This window comes from Musa acuminata, unplaced genomic scaffold, assembly GCF_036884655.1.
Source record: "Musa acuminata AAA Group cultivar baxijiao unplaced genomic scaffold, Cavendish_Baxijiao_AAA HiC_scaffold_516, whole genome shotgun sequence".
NCBI lineage: Eukaryota > Viridiplantae > Streptophyta > Magnoliopsida > Zingiberales > Musaceae > Musa > Musa acuminata.
Genome location: NW_027020761.1, coordinates 27,501 through 39,920, shown reverse-complemented (window position 1 = coordinate 39,920; position 12,420 = coordinate 27,501). Strand labels below are relative to the sequence as shown.

At 35.3% G+C, this 12,420-nt stretch overlaps 1 protein-coding gene and 1 pseudogene across 1 annotated transcript in view; both read right to left on the bottom strand.

The window, feature by feature from the left end:
* Positions 1-166: 166 nt before the first annotated feature.
* LOC135661069 (ATP synthase subunit alpha, chloroplastic-like) lies at positions 167-1,762 on the bottom strand (annotated as a pseudogene).
* Positions 1,763-2,121: 359 nt separating this feature from the next.
* LOC135661071 (DNA-directed RNA polymerase subunit beta) overlaps positions 2,122-12,420 on the bottom strand; it is an 18,490-nt gene continuing 8,191 nt past the window's right edge. Inside the window, exon 1 of the mRNA XM_065176454.1 lies at positions 2,122-12,420. This exon is cut by the window's right edge and continues 8,191 nt beyond it. The gene's annotated coding sequence lies outside the window, so the exon portion shown is untranslated.

Genomic DNA, 12,420 nt, shown 5'->3' with positions numbered 1-12,420 from the left:
TCTTCTAAACCTTTGGTATAGGTTCAAATCCTATTGGACGCAATTTATTTCCATCTTATTTTTAAAATGGCTATACTTTTTAAAATGGCCTTATACTAAGAAACCCTTTTTGAATCATTCGAATCAGAACTATTTCTCAATGATTACTCTTGTACTAAGAATAGAATTATACCAAGAATAGAATAAAAAGTAAGAAATTTAATGTTTGTTCCTGAAGTAAAAACAGTTTCGATCTTTGTTCTTGAATAGCTTCCTTCAAAAGAAATTTCTACTTCCTCGGTGAAATGTCTTGGTAGAAAGATATAATTTCTTGAAATTTAGGTTTATTGTTTTTTTAAGTAAGCTACGTAACTGACTGAGAAATTTCTTTACCTGTCCAATTTTCTAGCGGATCAAGATATCCATTCGCTCCGGTATAAATAGTAAGCTATCTTGTTCTTCCACTGCCGAGAGGGTCCTGATTGGGATTGTTTAAGCAACTCGGCGTAATCGTTGACCTCTTTGCCAATTGATTCTGAGTAGCTTTATCGAGATCAGAAGCGAATTGTGCAAAGGCTTCTACTACTCTGTGAATTGCGCTAGTTCCAATTTTGATTTGGCCGGCCTACTTGTTTCATGGCTTTAATTTGAGCTGCGGATCCTACTCTGGAAACGGAAATACCCACATTAATAGCAGGTCGGATTCCAGCATTGAATTAGATCGGGCAAGATAAGAATATTTGTCCATCTGTAATGGAAATTTACATTAGTAGGAATATAAGCTGGAAACGTCTCCCAGATTGAGTCTCAACTATCGGTAAAAGCGGTCATACTTCCTTCACCTAAACTAGAATTTTGATTTAGCGGGCTCTTTCCAAAAGTCGTGAATGCAAATAAAAAACATCTCCTGGATAAGCTTCACGACCCGGGGAGGTCTTCTTAATAGAAGAGACATTTGGCGATAAGCTTGTGCCCTGTTTGGAGAGATCATCATAAATTATTTAAAGTATGTTGTCCACGATACATAAAAAACTCAGCCAGAGGCCGCCTCCCGTATAAGGAGCGAGGTATTGTAATGTAAGCAGGATGAATCCGCCCGTTTCGGCCTACCACAATAGTATATTCCATCGCCCCCTTTTTCCCGGAAAGTAGTCACTACCTGAGCCACAGAAGATGCTTTTTGACCAATAGCTACATAAACACATATTACATTTTGACCTTTTTGATTGAGAATCGTATCTGTGGCTACGGCTGTTTTGCCGGTCTGTCTGTCCCCAATAATTAATTCTCGCTGACCGCGTCCTATAGGGATCATCGAATCAATGGCAATAAGCCCCGTTTGAAGAGGCTCATATACAGAACGTCTAGAAATAATACCTGGGGCAGGAGATTCAATTAACCGAGATTCAGAAGCTGAAATTTCACCTCTCCCATCAATAGGTTTAGCCAGAGCATTTATAACACGACCCAAATAACCCTCACTCACAGGTATCTGAGCAATTCGTCCTGTTGCTTTTACGGAACTTCCCTCTTGTATCATCAAACCATCACCCATTAATACAACGCCAACATTATTTGATTCCAAATTCAGAGCAATGCCTATTGTACCCTCTTGAAACTCTACTAATTCACCTGCCATTACTTCATCAAGACCATGAACACGAGCAATTCCGTCGCCTACTTGAAGTACGGTACCGGTATTCACAATCTTTATTTCTCTACTATATTGTTCAATACGCTCACGAATAATATTACTAATTTCGTCGGCTCGAAGGGTTACCATTAGTGTTTCTTTATTCTTTTTAGGAAGGAAAAGATAAAAATAATGCCTAAACTATAACTAAAAAAAGAAGGGCTAATCAGTTATTTCTTGCATGGCCCCGAGAATGCCAATATTAGCACGGATCGTACGGAAATGTAACTCGCTATTCAAGCAACTATTCAGAGTTCCTAGAGCTCCTTGTAAGGCTTGTTGGAAAACTCGTTGTCGGACCTGATTAATCGCTCTTTGTTGTTCAAACTGAAGGGTTTCATTTTTGTAATTTTCTAATTGTTCCAAACTATTACTAGTGGCATTAATCAAATTTTGTTTTTCTCGTTCTATTTCAGAGTATCCATTCATTCGATACTCATCTGCTTCCATTTCCACTTTACGTAAGCGAGCCCGGGCTCTTTCGAGCTGCTCAATGGCCCCTTTACGTAATTCTTCCGAATTTCGAATAGTATTCAAAATCCTCTGTTTTCGATTATCTAATAAATCATTTAATGAAAGTAGATTATCTTATCATTAATTTCAAAACTTCCATGATCTCTTCCCGAACCAAACATGAATCTTTCGATTCATTTGGCTCTCACGCTCAATTATTTATTTTATTTATGGTGTGGGTATTCCCATATCTTTTTTAATGTTTTATTTATGGTGTGGGTATTCCCATATCTTTTTTAATGTAATGAGCCTACCCTCTCTTTTCTGTTTGTATTCAAAGATGTCAAAACTGATACAAGACCAGAATATCAGGAGGACTCTTCCGACTAGACCAGACAAAAATCTAGAATTGTCAGCAAAGTTGTTTCTTTATTTGTATTTTATTTATATTTGTTTTGTATTTTATTTATCATTTTCATTTTTAGAATTCTATTTCATTTTTCATTTTAAAAAAATGAAAATAATAATTATTATATTTTTTATTTGTTTCTTCAAGTCCAAAAATTCCTCTTTTTTTTATACATAGGTCGTCATTTCGGCATTAGATAAAAAAAGCAAAGTGCTCATTTTTCTAGTAAATGGTTCAAATTCTTTTATCGATATGAGTGTTCTATATCAAATCAAATAAATTACCAACTATTTTTTTTTTAACCATTTCGTTACTAACGTAGTGGTAGAAGTGGTAGAAAGAGTACCATGTTTTACCTGGACTTTAAACAATTTAGCTTTAACCATGTTAATGGTCTCACATTATTGGTTGATAGAGAATCAAAGTGGATTTACCAATAAGTCACGAAATGCTATGGTTCTTACATATGATTTCTTAATTTATTCAGAAGTAATTCGTCGAGATCGTGCACCTTTTTTCCTATTTCTCCTATAAATACCATAAATAAAGTGCAGCTGGATGGATCCAACCTATTCTTGAAATACACAACTCGCACACACTCCCTTTCCAAAATAAATCAATACACCAAGCACTACACTTAGATTTATTGGATTTGTTGCTAAAATATCGGTATTAAACCCGAAACTCCCGGCGGATGGCCAGTGACCCAAGGAAACGAAAGAATCGATTACATTTTTCATATGCTCCCCTCTCTTATGGATAGGACTAACAAAGAACAGAGTTCTTTTTGTATCACTTCACTCGCCTTTTTTTGATCGATTTCTTTTTATTAATTTCATTTCCACTTTATTTAATGGCAATAGATTAAATCATTTGTTTGAAATTTATTATTTTTTAAGTTTTCAAGAAGTTTCCAATAAGATACTTTACTTAGGTCTTAGATCTCATATCAATTGATAACTATTTCGTTTGTTGAAACGCTTCGAACAATGAAAGTAAAAAAGTTTTCTATTGTACTAAGCTAAGGACAGAAAGGAAGAAAGCAAGCGAATCTGGTAATTCCTCATCCTCAAATCAGCCCTTCCTGGCGTATTGTCTCAACAAATAAGTAATTTATAAGTAAAGTGTAAATATAATTCGAAGAAGCAAAGGGCAATTCCAAGTTAAAGTTAATAAAATAAGAAAAAAGTATGTAAGGTACTTTTTTCTATTTATTTCTAGGATTAAACAAAAGGATTCGCAAATAAAAGCGCTAACGCCACGACCAGTCCGTAAATTGTTAAAGCTTCCATAAAAGCTAGACTAAGCAATAAAGTACCTCGTATTTTACCCTCTGCTTCTGGTTGTCTCGCAATACCTTCTACAGCTTGGCCTGCAGCAGTACCTTGACCAACTCCAGGTCCAATAGAAGCAAGCCCCACGGCCAATCCAGCAGCAATAACGGAAGCGGCAGAAATCAGTGGATTCATGGTAAGTTCCTCGCACAAAAAAAAAGAAATGGTTAATGATACAATCAACCAATGAATTATTACTCATTTTATCATTAAGATCCAGCGGTCCGAAGTAACTAAAAACTCCGAATTGAAATGATAATATTACTAAATTACTGAACTGAATCGTCACAACTATCTCGTTTTTACCCATAATGGAGTTTTTGTAAATCCATATGCATACAGTTCTAACTATTGTATTTCTTTGTTTCGAACCACTCTTTCATTTAATTCTTCGTTCTTTACTACACCATTCTTGAGTTCATCTCTTTGTTCATTCAATCCACAATCACAGACAAAATAGAAGGACTGATATTGAAATCCGTCTAAATGGAGTGTGACTAAATGCAGTGTGAGCTGCAATCAATATCAATCAAATTAATACCAATACAAATCAATATCAATATATCAATATGTAGTAATATAAAAGTATGTAGTAGTACCAATATCAATATATAGTAATAATTAATACTAATAATTATCGATAATATAATTATAAATGATTATATTAACTAATACTTAATTGATACTTAGATATTTTACATATGAATATTAATACTTATATTAATATTAACTATTAAACTAATTATTAATGTTAACTAATACTTATTTTATTACTTATATTTATTTACTTATATTTATTTATTTATTTATTATTATTTATTATTATATTTATTATATTATTATTATATTAATATTATTATTATATTATATTATCATTATAGGATTATATTATGTATAGGATTATATTTTATATTATGTATAGGATTATATTATGATTACAGAGTAGAAGTTATGATTATAAAAATAGTAATAGTATGTAATTAAGTAATAGCATGTAATTAAGTAATAGCATGTAATTATGTAATATAGTGATGTTATATAGGATGATAGGGATAGCCTTATATAACTAATGAATATCTAATGTCATTCTAATATGACATATATATTTGTTTCTTCCATAACGTAAACCACCCGCATTTTTTTTAGATTAAATCGGATTCTAGAATCATTCCTAGAAACATAGACGGGGTCCGAGCTTATAGACATTACATACATCTAGTATAACCTCCCCAACCCTTCTTTTTTTTTTTACAATTCTGTAATACCGTCCATCTTTTCTCCTAAAACTCTAAGTCATATAGTAATACGTTATTATGTTCCCCAACCAATTGGATTATCTTGAACCACGCATGAATTGGGATAAACTTACTTAATAATAATAATAAAAAATAATAATAAAAAGACTATTTTGAAAGCTAGTCAATGATGACCCTCCATGGATTCACCTATATAAGCCGCAGCTAACGTTGCAAAAATAAGAGCTTGAATACCACTTGTAAATAATCCAAGAAACATGACAGGTATAGGAACTACTGAAGGGACTAAAGAAACAAGAACGACAACTACTAATTCATCAGCCAATATATTCCCGAAAAGTCGAAAACTAAGAGATAAGGGTTTTGTGAAATCTTCTAGGATGTTAATTGGTAAAAGTATTGGAGTTGGTTGAATGTATTTCCCAAAATAACCCAATCCTTTTTTGCTAAGACCCGCATAAAAATATGCGACTGACGTGAGTAAAGCTAAAGCAACAGTAGTATTTATATCATTCGTGGGCGCAGCTAACTCCCCATGAGGTAACTGTATAATTTTCCAAGGTAAAAGAGCACCTGACCAGTTAGAAACAAAAATAAATAGGAACATAGTTCCAATAAAGGGAACCCAAGGACCATATTCTTCTCCAATCTGGGTTTTGCTCAAGTCTCGAATAAATTCAAGGACATATTCGAAGAAATTCTGACCGCCGGTCGGAATGGTTTGTGGATTCCGAACAGCTAGGATCACCGAACCTAATAAGATAGCAATTACTACCCAAGAAGTGATAAGTACTTGGGCATGGACTTGTAAACCTCCTATTTGCCAATAGAAATGTTGGCCTACTTCTACACCCGATATATCGTATAACCCCTTGAGTGTTTTAATGGAACATGGTATAACATTCATATGGTCCTCTAACAAAAATTGAACTTCAAAAAATAAATTATTTTGATTCAACCATCTCTTTCTCAACTCACCAACTTGAATCACTAATTGTATTCATCAATCGTATATTTAGGATATCAAGAAATTACATAGGATACCAAGAAATCACATAACATCATAACATATTATCAATATGCCCACATTTCCATTTTGTTTTTTCTTTTTTTTAATTCAAGAATAGTAACCGATCCAATAAATCTATAAAATCCCCAAATAATTAACTAATTATTCTTAATCATAATCAACGATTTCTTATATAGCTACAACGGCCCTCACAAATTGCGGATACTAATTTGTTAAGAACCAATCGGATTGAAGCTATAGCGTCATCATTGGCTGGGATCGAAATATCTGCGAGATCGGGGTCACAATTTGTATCGATTAAACAAATCGTCGGAATCCCTAAAATTACACATTCTCGAAGAGCCATATATTCTTCTTGCTGATCAACGATGATCACAATATCAGGCAATCCCGTCATATATTTGATACCGCCGAGATATGTTTGCAAGGCAGATAATTTTCTCTTCAACATTGCGGCATCTCTTTTGGGAAGACGGTTGAGTTTCCCCATCTTTTGTTCTGCTCTTAAATCCCTGAACTTTTGAAGTCTCGTTTCCGTAGTAGACCAATTCGTTAACATACCACCGAGCCATTTTTTATTAACATAATGACACCGGGCCCTTATTGCAGCTGATGCTACTGAATCCGCTGCTTTATTTTTGGTACCAACAATTAAGAAGTTTTTTCCCCTACTTGCTGCATCAAAAACTAAATCACAGGCTTCTGATAAAAAACGAGCCGTTCTAGTGAGATTTGTAATATGAATACCTTTACGCTTTGCAGAGATGTAAGGGGCCATTCTAGGATTCCATTTCTTAGTACCATGACCAAAATGAACTCCGGCCTCCATCATCTCTTCCAAATTGATGTTCCAATATCTTCTTGTCATTTTTCCCCACACTTCCTTTTTGTTTTTTCTTTTTTATTTTTTTAACAAAGAGACGAGGTACTTTGAAATAAATAATTGTTCCGATGGAACCTTCTACCGGGAATTAACCGTTGATACACGGTACAAACCATTAATGTCTTTTAATTACTTATTTTTTTTTTACCAAATCAATACTCGGACCAGATAGTTAAGTTAAAAGACAGATAGTTAAAAGTGAAAAGATAGTTAAAGTAAAAGAATCTGCTCTTAGGAATCATGAAATCGCGTAAACGATTGTTCTGATGTCTCATGGAAATGGGACGTAAGAACAAAATAATTCTCTATGGTGTAACAAAATATCTCTCATTTCCAAATCGAATAGATTCTTTCTTTTGATTTCCAAATAAATGTTCTTGTCTTGCCTTGAACGGTGCACTAATTTTTTGAATCCGGTACCAACGGGTATAATCCCACCCAGAACAACGTTCTCTTTCAGGCCTTTCAACCAATCAATACGACCTCGTAGAGCAGCTTTTGCTAAAACTCGAGCGGTTTCTTGAAAACTTGCTTCGGATATGAAACTTTGAGTATTCAAAGATGCCCTCGTTATTCCCAATAGGATTGCCCGATAAGAGATCGCTTCGTCCAAAGCGCGCCCCGCTCGTTCCGCTCGCAACAATCCGATTAATTCCCCAGGTGAAAAAACATTAGACATTCCATCTTCTGAAACCAACACTTTTGATGTTACTTGACGTACAATAATCTCTATATGTCTATTATGGATCTGTACCCCCTGGGATCGATAAACCTTTTGGATTTTATTAACCAAAGAGATACGACTTTGAACTATGGTTAGCTCCGCTTGAATCAAGAATCCCCAGGGGATTCCAAGAATTTTTGGTATACCTTCGTTCCAACCTTCAACTCTCCTTTCGAGGTTCATCGATATTGAATCAATAGAACGTACTTCTAAGATTTGTTCCACTTTTGGAAGACCTTGCGTTATGTCACCAGATCTCGATTTTTCATATATAAATGTAACTAATGTATCTCCTTCGTAAAAGATTTCTCCATAATGGCCATGAACAGTAGCTCCTGGAGTGGCCAAATAGGGCTTAGCCGATCTTATAACTAAGGAGTCAACATGAACAATTATGATCTGACCAGATTTTTCTACGTGTGGTTCGTATTTGAATAGACATACATTTTCACAAAAAAATTGTCCAAGACGAATTTTTTTAGATGTCTCTTCCCAATAATCGTGATGGAGAAAGTGCCAATTCAAATGGAATGGATTCAAAATGATGTTACTGCATGGATCGGGGTTATAAATCCTCCTATTTTCATCTATTAAACAGTATTTAAGTACTTGAAGTACTTGGAAAGTCTGTTGAAAATTGTCAAGTAGCAAATATTTCTTTAACAAGATCTGATTATAAGTTATTAAATGGTAAGATGAATAGAAATTTGCTATTTTAGGTACAATAGTGCCTAAGGGACCCAGCAAATCCTTAATTGGGATTATGGGATCCGATTCTTTTGTCATATTGTTATATTTTGAACCATTGAATGGGCCAATTCGAAAACAATTGGATGATGACAAAATTATCAAAGATTGGCATTCCTTATTTCGATTTAACAATGTACCAATAGTACCTTGATGTTGGGTAAGTGATTGAATCCTGGCCTTGTAAAAAAAAGGATTGATATTTGTGCGATCTAATCCATTATCGGAAATCAATCCGGAACTTGCCCTATCATATCTTTTTCCGGTATACGAAATAGTGGACTTGACTAACTCAATTCTTATGAAATCTCGAATCAGATCATTTGTTCTTACCTCAACAAAGGAAGCGTGAACCTCTTCCGGAGAACCTTTTTGCTCTTGATCCCAATTCAATACTAAGCAAGTCCGAACTAATTGAATACTTGTGTGAGAAATTCCTCGAATTGACTTGCCATTTCCATGAAGGATATAATTGACAACTCTAAGTTGGACATTATCCTTTTCCCGCAGGAGATCTTGAGGAAAAAGTGTTGCTAAATTTATGCCATCAGCTATTTCATATGTGACTACGGGTCGAACCAAAACAAAATACTTTTTCTTGGTAGGTGTGATCCGTTGGACATAGATCCAATTTTTCCATTTTTTTGATTCCTTAGAAATTTTTTTTTCTGTTTCCGGTGGTATCAAAATGCCGCTGTGCCTGGATATCTTATCTGCCTCTCCAGGAAAATAAATATCTCCGGAAAATATTTTTAGTTCAATATTTTTTTTTTTTCTCTCCACTCGGACTAATCCGCCTACTCGACTTCTTGTATTTAAAGCGAGTTGTGTATCTACTCCAATGATACTATTGTTCCGGACCATTATCAACGAAGATCCGGGTAAGATATGCACTTCTTCGAGAATGAAAAAAAACCGATCTACTTTCGTTTGGTATTTCGGACTAAATTCTTTTGGTCCTCGATACTCAATCAAATCCTCTTTTTTTATGATTGAATTGACCTCTACGGTTCCATATTTAGTAATTCCTGAATTGCTTCTTCTGTATCGTGGATCATCAAAATAAGCAAGAATACTATTTCTACGTAAAATACCCTGTTTTGGTATTTCGATCGAAATACCAAAACAGGGTATTAGTTCTTTCTCTCGTTCTTGATTGTATTGTAATGGGATGATGAATCTATTTCTTCGCTTTTTCGCCAAGAAATAAGAATTCCCTTGGATAATAGAAGGATATATGAAATTCAAATGACCATTAGACATCGTTTGATCAGGTCTTATTGAATAGTCAATAATTTTCTTATCTTTTTTACCAGAAGTATCCAACAATTTATGTCTTATTCGACCATTAGTCATTGATAGGTCAGAGATATATCTTTCTTCGACAGAAAAAGAATAAACATTCATTTGATCTTGATCCTTGTGGAGCGAAAAAGACACTATACTGGATCTGCACGGACCTCCCGCTAATATCCATAAATGACTCGTTTTTGATAATAGATGAACATTACCATATGTATATTCAGGTGCATGGTGGACATCGGTACTCCAGTGCATTTCTCCCTCTGATTCAGAATAAATATGTTTTCGTACCTTCTCTTTAAAATGAAAAGTGGACGTTCCAGCACGAATCTCAGCAATCACTTGTTCTGATTCTACATATTGATTATTTTGAACTAAAATAAAACTTTTTGGTGGAATATTTACATTATGTAGAATATCCCGACTCTCAATAGTTACATACAAGTCTATAGAACATAGAAAAGCAGGATGCCCATGACGGGTACGTGTGGGATGAACCAAATCCTCATTGAATTTTATTTTTCCATTAGAAGGAGCTCGTACATGCTCGGCAGTACCGCCTGTGAATACTCCACCGGTATGAAAAGTTCTTAATGTTAGTTGAGTTCCTGGTTCCCCAATTGATTGACCCGCAATAATACCTACAGCTTCTCCCAATTCGACCAGGTCGCCATGAGTAGGACTCCGACCATAACATAATTGGCAGATCCAAGATGTACTCCTGCAAGTAAAGGGGGTTCGAATATATATTGGTTGTGCTCGAAAGGTTATGAATCGATTGACAAGTCCAATCCCAATATCTTGATTTCGAGTGGCAAGGCATCGTAGACCGATATATATATCGTCCGCTAATACACGACCAATTAGTGTTTGGACAAAAATTTTTTCCGTCATCCCATTTCGAGGACTCACGGAAATACCTCGGATAGTGCCACAATCTGTTCTACGTACAATAATATGTTGAACTACTTCAACAAGTCTACGTGTGAGGTATCCAGCATCTGATGTTCGTACAGCAGTATCTACAACTCCTTTGCGGGCTCCATAACAGGAAATTATATATTCTGTCAAAGAAAGTCCTTCACGTAAATTGCTTTGAATGGGTAAATCAATCATTTGTCCTTGGGGATCCGACATTAATCCTCTCATACCTACTAATTGGTGTATCTGAGATGCATTTCCCCTAGCTCCCGAAAAGGACATTAGATATACTGGATTAGAAGGATCAGTCATCCGAAAATTAGGATTCATTTCTTGTCTCAAATATTCACTTGTAGCATACCATATCTCAATGGATTGACGTAATTTTTCTACCGCGTGTACATTCCCATAATGATGGTGTTTATCCAAAATAAAACTTTGTTGTTCAGCGTCTTGGACTAACCATCCCTTAGAAGGGATTGTTAAAAGATCATCAATTCCTAATGAAATAGATGTAGCAGTGGCTTGTTGGAAACCCAAAGTCTTTACTTGATCCAAGATATGTGATGTATATGCCATTCCGAAATGATCTATTAACCTGCTAATAAGTCGTTTCATAACAGTTCCATTTATCACTTTATTGTGAAAGACCAGATCGGCCCGTTCTGCCATAAGTACAGTACCTCTTATATTTATTCTGCTAAGTAGGATTCGACAATGGACCTGAGTTAGTGATTCGAAAACTTCCTTTCCTCAATCTCAATCTTGATTCACGCAGAAATTCAGAAATTATGATACCAGTGAAATTGGGGAGACCCGAATTCCCATGGGCACGAACATCGCCTAATCTGATTTCTTAGTTTAGATAGCGTATGAGTAGGCTCGACAAAACCCCTGTATGGCTTCTTCTATTTCCCGATAAAAAGAAATATGACCAAGAGTAGTTCGAATGTATATACAACGGATTTCCTTTGTTACACTTCCTTCTATTAGATAGTGCCCATAAATCTCATGATAAGTACCCAAAGATTCATATTGAACTTCGATGGGAACTTCTCTTGAGCCAATGACACGTTGATCTAGTCTCCATCGGAGCCACAAAGGACTATCTAAACTAATTCGTTTCTGTTGATAAGCTCCAAGTGCATCATAGGAACTAGAAAAATAGGGTTCTTTCTTTTCCGTATACCTATAGTCATTTTTTTTATTGTCAACCTTTTTATTTTGGTAGTTTCCGCAACTATATCTATATGGATTATACCTATTTGCACAAATACCTCGACGATTCCCGATCGTTAATAAATAGAGTCCGATAAGCATATCTTGAGTTGGTACGGAAATAGGATCCCCAATAGCTGGAGACAAGAGATTCATATGAGAAAACATAAGTAAACGAGCCTCCGCTTGAGCTTCCAAAGATAAAGGTACATGAACAGCCATTTGATCCCCATCAAAGTCTGCATTGAAACCCTTACAAACTAATGGATGTAAACAAATAGCGCGTCCCTCCACTAAAAAGGGTTGGAACGCCTGTATGCCTAATCTGTGCAGGGTGGGTGCTCTATTCAATAATACAGGATGCCCCCGCATAACTTCTTGAAGTATTTCCCATACAATGGGTTCTTTTTCCCGAATTTTACTTTTAGCAATTCCTATGTTAGAAGCAACATGTTGTCTGATTAGACCACG